This window comes from Nothoprocta perdicaria, unplaced genomic scaffold (assembly GCF_003342845.1).
Source record: "Nothoprocta perdicaria isolate Ctin4 unplaced genomic scaffold, notPer1 scaffold_43, whole genome shotgun sequence".
NCBI lineage: Eukaryota > Metazoa > Chordata > Aves > Tinamiformes > Tinamidae > Nothoprocta > Nothoprocta perdicaria.
The window spans coordinates 2,962,981-2,967,265 of NW_020455677.1; the positions used below are offsets into that span (position 1 = coordinate 2,962,981).

General features: G+C 39.8%; 1 long non-coding RNA gene across 1 annotated transcript; it reads left to right on the plus strand.

Annotated features, from left to right (window-relative positions):
• Positions 1–3,345: 3,345 nt before the first annotated feature.
• Positions 3,346–4,068, plus strand: LOC112953214. The gene is made up of 2 exons (XR_003250542.1): positions 3,346–3,464; positions 3,893–4,068. It is a non-coding gene; the product is annotated as an uncharacterized LOC112953214 (long non-coding RNA).
• Positions 4,069–4,285: the final 217 nt, after the last annotated feature.

The window sequence follows — 4,285 nt, forward strand, 5'->3', positions numbered from 1 at the left end:
AGCATTTCTATTTTTACACTTCCTTGCTTTTCCTCAGCTTTTTATTTCTCCATTAATTTCAATTACGCTCTCACTGGGTTTCCAGGTATAAAGTATAGAAAAGGGGAAGATGACTTGCCAAGATCTGAGACACATAGYCCCAGTCTCTTCCACTCCTTGCGTCTAAAGAGTTGTATCCTTAATCCAACACATTCAAACATACATACAACCGGACACTCAGATACTCATGAAATCTATAGTGTGCTGACAGGTTCTTATATTAAATAAAGGACAACTATTCATCAAAAAGCAAAAAATTAACCCAATTTCCCTTTGGCTTCTGATACATTATATCACAATATTTAAAAAAAAAAAAAAAAAAAAAGGAAAAAGAAAGTGAGGCTTTCATTCTCACTACATTCTCACTTCTCATGCCTCAGTGAGAAAGGCATGAACGGGGCCCCAACTGAGCGTAACTAGCTCAATGGGGCTCTGTGCCTGGGACAAGATGCCCTCCAAAAAGTTCTAGCACAGCCTAGGAATGTCCAGGAGCCAAAACTACTTCCTGGGACCATGRACAATTTCAAACAACTGGGGAAAGCTTTGAGATTGCTCTTTTGGCACTGGGCTCAGGTTGGTTTCCAACCAATCATTGAGTTGGGAACAGTAAAAGTGGAATTATATTATCTGTATCCAGATATCTGGACTAGGCAGAGGTGGATAGGTTTGAATATATGAGCCCTTCATTTTATATTGTAACTATACCTATACAATACATTGGTGACATCCAAATAGTAAATGCATGAGTCTTTTGTAAGAGATTATTTCTGTCAGAGGAGATAGATGTGTGTGTGTATTTGATCTAATGAGTAGCCATATATTACTCATCTGCAAAAAGGAAGTAGGAGTGCTGGAAGGAGGTGCTCATTACTGCACCTGTGATTACTGCAGYCTGATTCAGAGCCACCTTTGGCTCTTTTTGTAAAAGAGGGAGGCCAAGGAAGAGGCTGTTTCTGTTCAAAGCTAAGGAGAACTGGCACAATTCCATTTTTATAAGACCAAAGCAGAATAGAGTCTCTGACTGACCCTGATGGTACTTTAAATCTTTGTTTCGGAGTAACCCTGAGGGATATATGTTGGATGACAGAGTGGACTCTTCCTGACTACCTGTTCCTAACCACATCTTGTGGCACAGCCTCTGGAAGAGACTACAGGCAGCAGCAGGCTTTTCCCCTCCCCTCTACTACCCACTGCCATATTCCTTGAAATGGAAATCTCACTTAGAACATGTTTTTCATCTTTTATGGCTAGAGGTAAGCCATGGAGCATTCCCTTTCCCATCATCTTTTCTGTAATACCTGGCCAAGAAAGAGAAGGAGAATGTGTGAACCCCAAAGTTCCCTTCTTTTCCCCCAGCCCAGATGAGGGATACCAGTCCCATGCAAGGGGAAAAAGATGAGAAAGAGGAGAAAAGCGTTGGAGGAAGCAGAACTGACATGGATGGACGGGATGAATATTCCTCTTGTACAGGCAGCTATTCAGTGATGATATCTCATTTGGATTGAGATGTTTTAGTTTTAATACTGTAAAAATGCAGTATGTTCTTATCTTAGGTGCCTGTCCAGATCATCTCCCACCTAGAGAAAAAGTTTACCATGTAGAAATGTGAACTTACACAATTCCCCATTGCACAAAACTTATTGAATGGGATCCAGATGTTGTGGGATCATGAGAAACCGAACCATGGTTATAGTCACAGTATGTGCCGAAGTCCCTTCTACTTTAGCAAATACTTACTTCCAAGAGACACAGAGATATCCATTCTGTAAGACATTGCATTAGTTTCCAGTATTTGCAATCATCTGATAAGAGTACCTAGTTGATCTGATAGCTGCCTAAAGTATAGGTTACAATGAGTTATCATGCTTTTCTGGCAATGCTGAATGGAAGTCAAAAACAGGAAGAGACATATCTACAGTCCTCAGTTGCTTGGACTTGGAATAACAGGCAAGAAGTAGATCTTTCATTTTCATCTGCAGAAGGACACCTTATATTTCTATGATCTTTACTTCAAATAAAGGTGAAGTGCTACATGACCTTGCAGAAAGTCCTCTGTCCCCTTGGTTCAGACAGAGCATAACCCCCTTGGTACTGTATAGGTGTTATATTGAAAAAAATAGACTTTTGGTAGTGCCTCCCAAAGAGAATATGGATTTAATCAAATGCTTCATTTTAAGTTTGTGCTTGAACTTTGATAACTTCTTATATTTGGATGTTAGTAAAAATGCTTTGTGGAATCAAAAAAGTAATCCACAAGCATATTTACAGCTATTATTCCAATTCATTCTATTTCCAACCAGTTCTTATTGGCAAAGAGAAGCACAGGGTTTTATGTCACTACTAGATTTGCACAACAAAGGTCTCTCTTCAGTCTCCCTCCAACAGCATCCGATTGATTAACTATGCTACTGTTTATATAACTGTACCTGCCAAGTATATGGCAATGCAGAAATAGGAAAAGTTATCCTAACATGAATATGTGGACAAAAGAGTATGCCAGAACAAACATCATCCGTGCACATGTAGCAGTTCCCACTTCAATTCAAGATAGAAGATTTTAAGTTACACCCACCAGATAAAGAAAGAAAATGTTTTCAAATTCAAATAGTCTGTTAGGCAACAAAATATATGAAATATCATTGTCAAAACYTTGTTGTTGTTGTTGTTTGAAAAGTAAAATATATCCCTTTCCTCCTCTCCCAAGCTGGACCAGATTTGCCCAGGGGAACACTGGAAGAAAATGGAACAGTGTATTCTCAAAAAAGTGAATAATGCAAGCTGCCRACAACATATATTTTGGGACATTAGAATTTTGTTTTAGAATTAGGCTTCCAAAACAAATTTGCAAGCTTACATACATGTGAAGAGGTCAAATTTAAAGGAGTCAGGCAATGGACAGACAGGGCAAAGAATGGGTTTCCTGCTCCTTATCAGCTTGTTGTTGCACGTGGAGAAATGTTGAAGCGTGACAGTGAGGGAGATGAAGGAAGGACATCCTCTGTGTTGGGAAGCCAATCCTCTCAACATGTTTCCCTTCCCTCACTGTAACTTTTGCATTCTTATCAATGATGTTTCCAATACTCACCTGGAAGCTTTGGTCATGAACTTACCACCAAACATCTATCTTTCTGAGTTTAAGTGGAGCTTTTCTTTGGATGTACACAAGGGATTGAGACAAAAAAAAGATACAAAACATACATTTCTGCATCCATTTTCTTTGAGGTCAAATGCTGGTCATAGCATTTTAACTCTTTTTTTTTTTTTTCTTCTAGTCACTTAATCCTCAGTAGCGTCCTCAGAAAATGAGACAGATCAAGGCTGATCCTCTGGATGTCTATTGCCTAGAAAGCACACCTACCTGTTTGCTATATATCCCAGCCTCATGCTGAAAAATGTGAAGCTGATGGATATTGAAAAAACTGTAGGTAAGAGTTCAAAGAAAATCCTAAGAGGAACCACTGGTCTTTGAATGGTTTGGAGCAGAATCTGGAGCAGTATTTCACACTCAGTTCTTACTGCCCCGGTGGATCAGATCAAAAACCTGTTTCATATTTTCTTTGAATTAYGAGAGTTCAAAATGCAGATCATAACTTTGCTATTCAGTGGATATATGTTCATTGGCATTAGTATTTCCGAATGGATTAGCTCAGCCATTGTGGAAAACACATTCTGCAGTTTAGTTGCAGATAAGCATGAGCACTTCTGGATATTTTCCAGCAGAAAGGCTTGTTCATGGAAACTAAGTGTTCTGTAGAAAAGCTGTGAATTTGATGAGTTTGTTGAAAGAAATCCAACAGGCAGCAGACCAAAAGCCGACTATTTTTCAATCCGTTCTCCTGTCTTTCCCTCCCAGGCTTTGCAAAAGGACTGCACTGGCCTCTGTGGGTGCCCCAGCCTTCTGAGGATGTGGCTCATGTGGATCCAGGCTGCAGGATCAGCAGCATATGGATCATCTCTGCCCAGGGAAAGGCAGARGCTTCTAGGGAGTGAATTTGGAGCTGTTGTTCCTAAAGTTCACACTCGTAGCACTTGAATGATCCCTCAGGTGAAGAATTTTTGAATGCATTTGAAACCACTAATATGACGTTTTCCTCTCAAAGTCTCTCTGTCCTCCCATGAAAGGAAATTAATTTTATACGGATATCTTTGCACACCTTGATGATACACCACAGCTATGTCTTAGTGGCTGCTTACTGGTACAAAAGTGCAATTTCCAGGTTATTAATGTCTGTGGCCCTCCTATGTG